The 13,099-nt window shown below is 39.1% G+C and overlaps 1 non-coding gene across 1 annotated transcript; it reads right to left on the bottom strand.

Annotated features, from left to right (window-relative positions):
• Positions 1 to 12,649: 12,649 nt before the first annotated feature.
• On the bottom strand, positions 12,650 to 12,712 carry LOC132224646 (small nucleolar RNA SNORD52). Its single transcript, XR_009450707.1, has one exon. It is a non-coding gene; the product is annotated as a small nucleolar RNA SNORD52 (small nucleolar RNA).
• Between the last annotated feature and the right edge of the window lie 387 nt (positions 12,713 to 13,099).

Raw genomic sequence — 13,099 nt, forward strand, 5'->3', positions numbered from 1 at the left:
CTCAACCTTGGCTGCACATTAGAATCACCTGGGAATCTTTTTAAAATCCTGATTTGTGGGCCTCATCTCCGGAAATTCTGTTTCTTTGTTATGGGGTGGGATGAGGCCCAGAAATCAGGATTTTAAAAAGATTCCCAGGTGATTCTAATGTGCAGCCCAGGTTGAGAACCACTGCCCTAAAGGAAAGGCAATGCTCAAACAGAAACGACTGATTCCTGCAAAATACGAATAGTTCACATTTATGATATTCTTACTTTACCAGGCATGTGTAGGCACTTTATATGTATTAACTCAGTATATCTCACGACGTAGTCTATGAACCCCTAGTTTCCAGATGAGGGATCAGCGCTAAAAAGTGAGGTTGGGTCAACTAAGTAGTCAGTGGAAAGCTTCTTGTAGCAGGTCATTACGCAAATGAAATGATGACAATTCCTGCTGCAGCCCTCATCACAGGCCTTTGTGCCCTGGAATTCCCTGAAGGAAAGGCGGTCTGCTCACCTTGTCTCTGCTCTAGGTCGTCATTAACTTTATTACCTAAGAGTTTCAGAGCAGAGGCCTCAGTCTTGCTTTTCTTGTTCTTCGGCTGATGAGAGAAGAGTTAACCATCAGTCACCATACGGCACACAGGTCACGTGTGGATGACTTGGTGGAGAAGGAATAGCACGGGGAGGGGTATGGTGAAAATTGGATGGGAAGGAGATTTATGCCAAATTTGGATAACAAGCCTTAAAACTTAGATTTCTATTTAAATGTTTTGTTTGGACATCAGATTTGAAACTTTTACCTTCATCGAAGATTGGTGAGAATAGTAAACGTGCTCTGAAGTATTAGTTATTACTTATATATTTAACCGACACAAACAGCATTTATGTGGGCAAGCACTATTCTAAACACTTTACAAATATTTGCTTTTTAAATCACCATAATAGATTCTTTATTAACCCCCCTCCTCCCTTACAGATAGGAAAGGGAAGCAGACAGAGATTAAGTAACTTGCTTATGGACACATAGCTAATAAGTGGTGGAGCTGGGATGCTAACTAAAGAAGTCTGGCTTCAGAGTCTGTGCTCTTACCCCATTTGCTAAATGGATATTTTAAAAAATTGGATATATAAAAAACTAAGAATTACTGTTGAGATGATTTTTTTGTAAAAATTGAATTCCAGCTTCTTAGTAAAGTCTATTTTAAGTAAAGTCTATTTTAAGTAGGAGGTACTTTGTTGTAATTCTTGTTTGTTGGTTCTAGAAATAAAGACAAAAACAGAAAAAAAAGTAAGCTTATCTAAGATCACTGTTTTCCCAGTTTAGATGTTGCTTATCAGAACTGCACAGTATGTTTTTCTTCACTGCCTATTTTAGATGACTTTTGGATAATATGCCATTATAGCACCATGACTGTCATTAATTTTGGAGATTTTTATTCCTAAAAGAAAGTATGGTGTTTATTTAACTAAAAGAAGAACATTCAAAAATCTACAACTAGCCCTCTCGACAACTCTGGGAAGATTCCTTTCTGAATCAGAACTTAGGAAGTGATAACACATGAGGTCCTCTAAAATGTCAGCTCCTGACTTAGTGGTCTTGTAGACTCCGTAGTGATGGTCCAAATAATGAGCAAACATTGAGGCCTCAAGGAACAAGGCCACAGGTTCTTTGAACAGTGCAGGGGTCTGATAGGGTCCTTATTGCATAAGGCTTCAACCCTTCAGTTGCTAGATTGTGGAGAGGTCTAAGGTTCCTAGGGCAGCGAGGGGGTGACTAGGCAGGAGGGGTGGTTTTGGGGAGAGGGCTTGAGACTATTTGCAGAAGTTACAGTCCTGTCTAGCATTATGCCAAGTCTACTACTGGGAATTCATGATTCCTTATTTTTTTCCTCAATCAGTCTAGCTAGGAGTTATCAATTTTTCCAAAAACCATCTCTTACCTTTATTGATTTCCTTTACTGATTTTAAAAAGTTCATTGACTTCTCTACTATTTTTTATTATTTTCTTTCTTCTGTATTGAGATTAATTTGCTTTTCTTCTTCTAGCTTCTATGGTAGAAACATAGATCATTTATTTTAAACCTTTATTCCTTCTAATACAAGAATTTAAAGCTAAACTTACCTTAAAATACTGCTCTAGCTATATCCCACAAAATTTGAGATGTGTTTTTATTATTAACTAGAGGCCCAGTGCATGACATTCATGCACCAAGGAGGGGTGGGTGCCCCCAGCCCAGCCTAAACCCTTTAGCAGTCTGGGAACCCTTGGGGGATGTCCAAATGGGGAGTGGGCCTAAGCCACAGTCCGACATCCTTAGCACTGCTGCCGAGGTGGGACACAGACACTGAGCTCTCCAGCCATCAGCAGGGTTTGTGGCTGAGCAGCACTCCCGCTGTGGAAGCTCACTGACCACCAGGGGGCAGCTCCTGTGTTGAGCGTCTGCCTCCTGGTGGTCAGTGCACATCATAATGACCAGTAGGTCCACTATTCGGTCGATTTGCATAATAGCATTTTATTATATAGGATTAGTTAAAAATATTTTGAAATTTTCTCTGTGATTTCTTTTCTTAAAAATATATTTTATTGATTTTTTACAGAGAGGAAGGGAGAGGGATAAAGAGTTAGAAACAGCAATGAGAGAGAAACATCGATCAGCTGCCTCTTGCACACACCCTACTGGGGATGTTCCCGCAACCAAGGTACATGCCCTTGACTGGAATCGAACCTGGGACCCTCAGTCCACAGGCCAACGCTCTGTCCACTGAGCCAAACCAGTTAGGGCTCTGTGATTTCTTTTTTGATGCATGGATTATTTAGGAATGTGTTGTTGATTTCTAAATACTTGAGAATTTTTTTTCAGATATCCTTCTGTTATTGATTTAATTCTGTTTTGGACATAGAACATATTCTGTATAATAATAGTCCTTTGACATTTATTGAGATTTGGTGTATGGTCTATTTTGGTGAATGTGCCAAGTGAAATGGAAAAGAATGTGTATTTTGCAGTTTTGGGATATAATGTTTTATAATGTTGCTCAAAATCTAGTTTATTACTCATTTTTAAATTTGTTCTGTCAATTACTGAGAAAGAAGTGTTAAAATCACCCGTAATTGTGAGTTTGTCTATAAATTTAGTGCTGTTAGTTTTGGCTTCATGGGTTTTTGAAGCTTTGTCATTAAGTGAACATACACACAGGACTGTTAGGTCTTCTGAGTCTACTGACACTTTTAGCATTATTAAATATTCCTGTTTATTTATAGTAACACTTTTTTATTTGATTGTACTTTGAAATTTATATAGCTAAACCAGATGTTTTATCATGAGTTTACATGTTATACCTTTATCTATCCCTTAACTTTTAACTTATCTTTATAAATAAAATATAAATGCATTTTATTTTTTTAATCTTTACCTGAGGATATGTTTATTGATTTTGAGAGAGAGAGAGAGAGAGAGAGAGAGAGAGAGAGAGAGAGAGGGAGAGAGAGAGAGAGAGAGAGAGAGAGAGAGAGAGAGAGAGAGAGAGAATTGATAGATTGGCTCCTTCATGCACCCTGACTGGGGATCAAACCTGCAACCTAGGTTTGTGCCCTGACCAGAAATCAAACCTGCAACTTTTTGTTGTATGGGACGATGCTCCAACTAATTGAGGCAGCTGGCCAGGGCTGCACTTTACTTTTTTAACCAAACTGTCAATCTCTGATTTTACTAGTCCATTTAGTGTGTGTACATGTTTTGATATAGTTGGATTAAGTACTGAAGAAGTTCCTTTAACATTGCTTATAGTGTGGATTTGCTAGCAATAGGTGCTCTTCATTTTGTTTTTCTGGAGGGGAAAAAGTCTTAATTTTTGTCTTTGTTTTTGAAAGTGATATTTCCTTGGTACAGAAGTATAAGTTGACAGTGTTTTCTCTTGGAACTTTAAGGATATTGATATTGTTGCATTGTTTTTTTAGCTCACATTGTTTCTATTAAAAGGCTGTGACTATTCATTTGCGTTTCTCTGCCCCCCCCCCGCCCCTCTGCCCCCCCCCACCATGGTATGTAATGTGTCTATTTCCCCCCTCTGGCTGTTAAAAATTATTTTTATCACTTATTTTTATTAATTGGGCTTTTATTTGCCTTGGTGTGATTTTCTTTGTGTTTAGCCTGTGTGGGTTCAATTGAGATTCTTGAATATGTGGATTTATCCTTTACATTAATTTAGAAAATTGTTGGCCATTATTTCTTCAAATATTTTTTCTACCCCCTCCCTTCTAAGACATCAAATACTCATATATTTAACTGCTTAATATAGTCTCACAAGTCTATAGTCTATGAGTCACTGAGGCTCAGATGTTTTATCTCTTGCTTCAGTTTGGATACCTTTGATGGCTGTCTTCCAAGTTTACTGATCTTATCTTCTGTATTATCAATTCCACTGAATAAATATCTGGTAAATTTTATTGTTGTCATTGTTGTTGTTAATCCTCACCTGAGGATATTTTCCTATTGATTTTTAGAGAGAATGGAAGAGAGGGGGAGAGACACAGAGAGAGAAACATCAATGTGAGAGAGACATATGGATTGGTTGCCTCCTGCACATGCCAGGATTGAGCCTGCAACTGAGGTATGTGCCCTTGACCAGAATTGAACCTAGGACCCTTCAGTCCATGGGCCAACACCCTATTCACTGAGCCAAACCAGCTAGGTTAATATCTGGTAAATTTTTCATTTCGACAGCTTCCTTTTAATTTCTAGAAGTTCCATTTGTTACTTTTTCATGCCTTTCACATTTGTTTATTCATTAGGTTCATGTGTTGTTGTTTTTTAATTCTTGAGTATATTTAGAATAAATATTTTAAGGACTTCTTGCTAATTCCATTATCTGTAGGTCTGAAACTACTGCTATTTATCCTGATTATAGATTACATTTTCTTGCTTCTTTAGTAATTATCTAGGAACTAGAGGCCCAGTGCACGAAATTCGTGCACAGGTAGGGTTCCTAGGCCTGGCCGGCAATCAGCGTCAATCAGGTTCCCTGCCTCCCCACCTCCCCGCCTCCCCATCTCCTCCTTCCCTTACTCCCTCAGTGCCCGGTCGCTGCCGCTGGTCACCCGCCATGTTCCATGCTGCCCACTGCTGATCAGCGCAAATCATAGTGAGCAATTGAACTCCTGGTCTCCCGGTTGAACTCCCAAGGGGACACTTTGCATATTAGCCTTTTATATAGATAGATTTCTGACTGAATGCCAGACATTATGAGATTACATTGTGAAGGTTTTGGATTTTTGTTACCTCCCTAAAAGAGAGAAAAGGGGGTGAGTTACTTGGAGATTAGCTGGATCCTTTACAATTTTTTTTTTTATTGCTTAAAGTATTACAAAGAGTAGTGCATATGTCTCTTTCCCCCCTCCCCCCCTTGACCTTCCCCTGGCCTCCCCTACTCCCCAGTGTCTTGTGTCCATTGGTTGTGCTTATATGCATGCATACAAGTCCTTCGGTTGATCTCTCCTCCCCCCCGCCCCCCGCCAACCCTCCCCAGCCTTCCTGCTGTAGTTTGACAGTCTTTTCGGTGCTGCTCTGCCTCTGTATCTATTTTTGTTCATCAGTTTATAATGGTCTTTATTATCCACATATGAGTGAGATCATGTGGTATTTTCTTTCATTGACTGGCTTATTTCACTTAGCATAATGCTCGCCAGTTCCATCCATGCTGTTGCAAATGTAAGAATTCCTTCTTTTTTATAGCAGCATAGTATTCCATTGTGTAGATGTACCGCAGTTTTCTAATCCATTCATATGTTGATGGGCACTTAGGCTGTTTCCAAATCTTAGCAATGGTAAATTATGCTGCCAGGAACATAGGAATGCATATATCCTTTCTGATTGGTGTTTCTGGTTTCTTGGGATATATATACCTAGGAGTGGGATCACTGGGTCAAATGGGAGTTCCATTTTTAACTTTTTGAGGAAATTCCATACTGTCTTCCACAGTGGCTGCACCAGTCTGCATTCCCACCAGCAGTGCACAAGTGTTCCCTTTTCTCCGAATCCTCTCCAGCACTTGTCGTTTGTTGATTTGTTGATGATAGCCATTCTGACAGGTGTGAGATGATACCTCATTGTTGTTTTGATTTGCATCTCTCAGATGATTAGTGACTTTGAGCATGTTTTCATATGTCTCTTGGCTTTCTGAATGTCCTCTTTTGAAAAGTGTCTATTTAGGTCCTTTCCCCATTTTTTGATTGGATTGTTTATCTTCCTTTTGTTAAGTTATATGAGTTAAAAGTGTGGCTTTTCTGTGAACCTTGTTAATGCTGTGGTTTTCAATGAGATCACTCCACTCTGACAGGAACTTGACTCTCCAAACTCTGTGTGAATTCTGGCAATTATTTAACATTTAGTTCCCTGGCAGTGATATGCTATATACTTACCTAAAAGACTTAAAATTCTCAGATACAACCCTGTGCTGCTAAATGATAGATTCCTTTCCTACTCTGACTTCTGAGCTCTTCTGTATTTAATCATGTTACTACTTAACTAGAAATTTGATATTCTAATAGAGAATTATTAATTAATTAATTAATAGTGATCTCCAGTAACTGTCTCTCAGTGAAAAAAAAACAATAATGTTAATAGTTACCATATTTGAGGACCTGGTTTGTGCCAGACACTGTGGGAAGTGTTTTGTGAAGATTACAGTGGGGCCTTGACTTACGAGTGTCCCGACTAACGAGTTTTTTGAGATACCAGCTGTCTCTCTGCCGGATGTTTTGCTTTGAGTTGACAGAGTAATTTGAGTTAATGAGCTCCTTAATGAGCTCCTTAACGAGCTCGGTCTTGGGAACGAATTAAACTCCTAAGTCAAGGCCCCACTGTATCTCTAAGTACCATAACCTGATAAAATGAATTCTCCAGTATACTGATGAAAAAACAGAGACTCAAGGAAGTTAAATAATTTGCCTAAGACCATAATGCTGTTGGTAATTGGCAGAGCTAGAATGTAAGTCTACTTTAGTCTAACTCCAGTCTATTAAATTTCCAATATTCTAAGCAACTATTAACATCAAGTGCTAAAATGTTATTACTCAACTTCTCCTAGATGTATAAGAGGATTAATCAAAATTCTATCAGTTAAATTCAGACATAATAATAATTTATTTATTTTAAATTGTATAATACTTTGTGAAGGGTCTTATAATTTCAGTTACCATAGAATGATGATAACTTAATATGTGCACAACTCTGAGGGGTGGGATTGTGACTCTATAGGCTCTAAAATTCTACTTCATTTATTCATTCATTGGGTCTGGTTTTATAGATTAGATGACCATGCTCTATATGAGTGAGCTTTCTCCCTGTAAACATGTTGTAAATGTTTCCTTCCAGGTCCCACGTGGTTCAGGGTTCAGGATCTGGAAGAGGAGCCACACACAAATGAAAGAGAAGAGACAAGAGATAATTTGGAAATATTATATTGGGGGGTCAGGCGGGTAAGTCCAACTCAAGGGGAAGGACTTCCACTGGTGCTCAGGCCACACCAACCTTTCATTGGTTTGGGATCCACCCATAGCCCTTAGGCAGGCAAGTTCCAGTAACACACAGACTATCTTATCAATAAGGATTTACATGACTATCTGGTGGGGAAGTTGCTTCAGCTACCATTATCTGGACTAACAGTGGGTGCACAGCTCTGACCTTGCTAGGGTCAAGTGTCACCAGCCTTCCTGGTTCTCTGTCCATACCTCTCTGTTAGTGAAGACAATAGGTTTCCCACATCAACAGATTTACCTGAGAAGCTAAATTATAATCAAAGGTAGTTTGCTCATTAGCAGAAATCTGTCAATGTATTAAGCACCTTATTTGTGGAAGACCGTTTACCATACTAGATATATCATTTAACTAAGAAGTGAAGAAGTTATATAAGTTGCCCTAGGTAACATAGCTAGTAAGTGGAAGAACTGGGATTTGAACCCATGTATCTACTGTCCAAAGCTAATATTCCAAAGCTAAACCACCTCTCTTAGTGAGTGATCTTAGGGATGCTCCCTAGCCCAGTGCCTAGCACGTAATACTATCCTTTTTCTTTTTAACTGAATAAGAACAATATCATTTTCTTACTTTTGCACATTCTACATATTTCATACTCTGAGTACTCTAAACAAATAAGAGTTAATAGATACTTAATGAATTTATAATATATTAATCCAATTAATATGTTAATATATTAGCTATTTGGGGAAGGCAGATTGGTGAAAATCATGGACCATCTTGGAAAATAACACATTTTCATCTATATACCAAATTATGCTATAATATCATGGGGTCCTGGACCCTCAAACTCTGCCAATAGAATTCCTATAAGAACCTTTGCACTCCAAGAACAGTAGAAGGCAGTTCTACTATTTCTCTTTATGAATATTGCTACTCTCTGAACTATGCAGCCGACATTTCATCTTGGTTGAATCCTCATTAATTAAGTGCAAGAAAATACGTACATTTTCATTTATTCATTTCAATGAGGCACTGACATGCAGCTGCTTATTTTCCAAACAGAAATCCTAATGTCCCTCTGTCCCGTCTGTTCTTCTTGGTGTCCTTCCTATCTCAGGAGATGGTGACCTCTTCTTTAGCTGCTTAGACCAAAAAATCTAAAGTCATCCTTGACTCCACTCTTTCATTCACACTCTACATCCAATCAATTGGCAATTCTTATTGCTTCTGTCTTAAAAATATATCCCCTTCTCACAGCCCCACTTCTGCTGTCTTGGTCTGCATCCAGAGCAGGGAAGGAATCTATCATGTAGCCTCCTAACTGTTCTCTACATGGTCTGTCCTCTAAGACCTTAATTCCTCCTCCTCCTCCTTCTCCCCCTGCTTCCTCTAACTTACTCACTTAGCTGCTTGCTGTTCCTTTACTGCTCCAAGCACAGTCCTGTCTTCAAGCTTTGCATATGTGTTCTTGCCAGGCAGATCTCCCCTCCGCCCCCTTGCCCCCAGAAGTGGGCATGGCTAACTCTATTACTATATTCTGGTTTCTGCCAGATGAAGCATTTCTTAAATATCTGATCTAAAACAGTCCTGACTGTTTCCACACCATTTTCTATTCCCTTGTGTTGCTTTCTTTATCATGTTACTAATCACTACCTGACTTCTATTTGCTGCTTTGTTTGTATTTCCCACCCCCTTAGAAAGTACACTCCACTGGGCGGGAACCTAATTTTGTTTACCGTTGATTCCCCAGTGCGTAGAGGAGAGCCTGGCACTTAATAAATATTTGTTGAATCAATAACTCTGCATGGCATTGAACTTCACACTACAGGTACAGTAATGAACAACGCAGACGCCATCTCTGCCTTCATGGAGTTTACAATTCGTACAGGGGATACAGGCACTAAACAATCACATGACATTTAATTATTATGGTTATGAATCCTGAGGAGACCTCATTGACTACTTTGGCTGAAGGTCTTGATATATTAGAAGGCAGACCATCAAATACTTAATAATTTAGGGCCCAGAGCCAAAATCTCTCAAATCACATACAATAGAGTCAATGTCATGCAAATGAGCACCTATAATTAGAGGCAGTTTAAATGGGATTATGAAGATTTAGAGGGAGCTGACAAAGCAAGACTGGCAACCAGACTAAAAGTAGCCTGCTAAACAGATAATCCAGTGTGGCTCTGTTCTTTCCATCGGTGAAGGTTACTGCAGGTCCCAGGAAAGGAAATCCATTCAGATTGAGTGAATAATGCTATTTGCACTTTGGTGGGGAAAACAAAACAAACTAAACAAAATAAAACACACTCTGGCCCCTTTAAACTTGGGTAAATTGGAAAAATACCCTAATATGTCTGTTTGTAAATGAAACAACATCACTACTTACCTTCCATTTCAGCAGAGACACTTTTCCCCTAAACATCTTCTAGTCCAGATCCTTTCATCCCATACCGTAGGATCTCTTGTGTCCCTTAGCTTTTGGTAACACTGTATTGAAGCATCTCTTCTTTAACCCGTTCTCCTCCTCTGTATAGTTTCAAGGAAAGGGCTTGCAGGTGCAAACAAACCTGAGAACAGTACCCGGCACATGTGGTGCTCAGGAACTACATGTTGAAAGGTCAAACACTTGAACAAATTCCATGCCTTTATGAAGAATTATTATTTCTCACTGTTAAGCACTTTACATGTATAAAACAGATTTCCATTAAAATTTATTTCCAGCCCTAGCCGTTCTTTTAAAAAAATATTGTTTTATTGCTTAAAGTATTACAAAGAGTATTACATATATCTCCCCCCCCACAACCCCCTTGACAATCCCCCGGCTCCCCCTACACACCCCCCCCCCCGTGTCTGGTGTCCATTGATTATGCTTATATGCATGCATACAAGTCCTTCAGTTGATCTCTTACTCCCCCCTCCCACCCCCCAACCCTCCCCAGCCTTCCCCCTGTAGTTTGACAGTCCGTTCGATGCTGCTCTGCCTCTGTATCTATTTTTGTTCATCAGTTCCTAGCTGGTTTTGTTCAGTGGATAGAGCATCAGCCTGCTGGGACTGAAGGGTCCAAGGGCACATGCCTGGGTTGTGGGCTCATCCCCAGTAGGGGGCGTGCAGGAGGCAGCCGATCAATGATTCTCTCTCATCAATAATGTTTCTATCTCTCTATTCTCCTCCCTTCCTCTCTAAAATCAATAAAAACATATTAAAAATAAAATTTATTTCCAATAAATTACTATATCATTTGATCATACTGCTAGAATTATATAATAAATTATTTAGAAATAAGGTATAAATTAGGGCCCTATAACTTTACATAAGTTATTTAATAGCCACACGTTCCTGCCTATCAAAAGTCTCACTGCAACATACTGGTGAAGCCTAAGCAACGTGAGGCAAAGCTCCAGCTTAGATGCTGTCCAGGAGCGTAGAGGAAAGGGAAGGAAGAGAGGAAAAGAGAGTACGTGTATTGTGTTCTCTTCTATACCACCAGTGTGTGATGTGTTACAATCTTATGCAATTTGTCCTCACAAAAACCTAACACGGCTGAGGCTCAGGAAGATTAAGTCATTCTTTCAAGACTATACAACTAATAAGCATTATCCCAAGAATTATAATACTTAGTTCATCCTTAGTTATAGTTTTGGTGTGGCAAAGGTGCATGAAGAAAGAACAAGAGCTAGTAAAAGAAGGTGCATTTGAGATCAAAGGAATGAGTCATTCCAAAAAGGTAAAGAATCGTGTGTGTGTGTGTGTGTGTGTGTGTGTGTGTGGTGAAGTGGGGTGGGGAAAGGGAGGAACTGTTTTACAATGACAAGTTCTATGAAGTTTCATGATGTCAACTAGGAGTTATGTTGGCAAGGGGAAGAGAGGTTTATTAGAATCATTGATCTGATGATTTTATTTAATTCTTAAATAATTTAAGAACATGCCAAAGAACAAGCAAACCATAAAAAAATAAACATTTCATTAAGAATAAGAAAATCATTTTGAAATATTTTAGAGCAGAAGAAATAAGTCAGTGATAGGGAAACCAATAAATAAATTATAAATAATGGAATATGGCAGAATATTATGCACTCTTTAAGAGGATGCTTTAGATAGACATTGAATAATATAAGTGTTAATATAATATTAAAATCAGAATCTTATTAAAATATATATTTATATATTATTATACATTTAAAAATATATATTATATATTAATATCAATTGTCCCAGAATGATAAGAATATGTTTCAGTTTTGTTTTCATCTCTTCCGTATTTTCCACATTTTATGACGCATGTTTTTGGGTTTTTTTTTAATATATTTTATTGATTTTTTACAGAGAGGAAGGGAGAGAGATAGAGAGCCAGAAACATCGATGAGAGAGAAACATCGATCAGCCGCCTCCTGCACATCCTCTACTGGGGATGTGCCCACAACCAAGGCACATGCCCTTTACCGGGACCCTTCAGTCTGCAGGCCGATGCTCTATCCACTGAGCCAAACCGGTTTCGGCTATGACGCATGTTTTATTTTATAATTAGAAGTATGTTATTTTAAAATTCTGTAACCCACAAGCCAATTTTCCAAAAGAACTCAGTACTCTGCTAATTTTCTTTGCTAGGCATCTTGGGGTTTCTCCTCTTTTGATGGCTTCCTGACCCCACTGGGGCTGTAGCCACTTACCTGAGGCCATAAATGCTAGTGGGTTGTTCAACGGCTAACTATTCAGCAGGACAACTATTGCAAGTACTGGAGAAAGAATGATGTATTTCTGGAGCTGACATTAAAATGAAGGCAGATTGCTAGATGGAGACACTATTTATTTCATGCCATTCTGATTTTGAGCCTTAGGGAAAAGTATTGTGAGCATGTAAAAGGTCAAATGTTGCATTGAAAATTCTTAGGGAAATTTACTTTTAGGTCATTAGAATAACATTTAGAAACTAGCTGGCCTATTGCTGTTCTTTGCACATCTAAAGCATGAATTATTCTTTTAGGCAAGCTCAGACTGTTCTTTGTATTGCTCGATCAGATATGTTTCAAACATGCAGTCCTTCCACACAATAAACAGGTCAATGAATAAATAAGTGCACCCTACTTACATTTTAATAGTTTTTAGTAGGATAGCTCTGTATTTAAATTTCTAACTATACTTTGTAAAAACCTAGACAACCCCTCCCCGCCCCCCCAAATGAGTCAGAACTTTTCACTTCAGAACCAGTGTCAGCGACTATAGTCCCAGAACTCATCATTCCCAATTTAGGGAGACCTGGATCAGAGAAAGCCATTCTTGGAAGGGATCTTTACTCAAGGATAACGCGGGTGGACATCTTAAACTCCCTCCAGGCGCTGCAGGAATCCGGGGCCTGCCTCGGGCAGCCGTGCACAGACCGCCACCATCCCCTCCTTTGGGGGCAGGTTAGCACGTCACGCATGGGCCCCAGGAAGCAGCTCCTCGGACAAAGAGCCAATTCTTTCAAGACTGTAAACCCGGGGAAATTGATAGTATAAATAATAAAATTCGTCAGGCAATATTACCTTTGGTTAATTTTACTTTAAAATTTGTTCAGAGGTGTCGTTCTGAGACACCCCTTTTAGCCCTCACTCTCATACATATTAACAAGCTGGGGCTCTGGCGAAGGA

Source organism: Myotis daubentonii, chromosome 1 (assembly GCF_963259705.1).
Source record: "Myotis daubentonii chromosome 1, mMyoDau2.1, whole genome shotgun sequence".
NCBI classification, from domain to species: Eukaryota; Metazoa; Chordata; class Mammalia; order Chiroptera; family Vespertilionidae; genus Myotis; species Myotis daubentonii.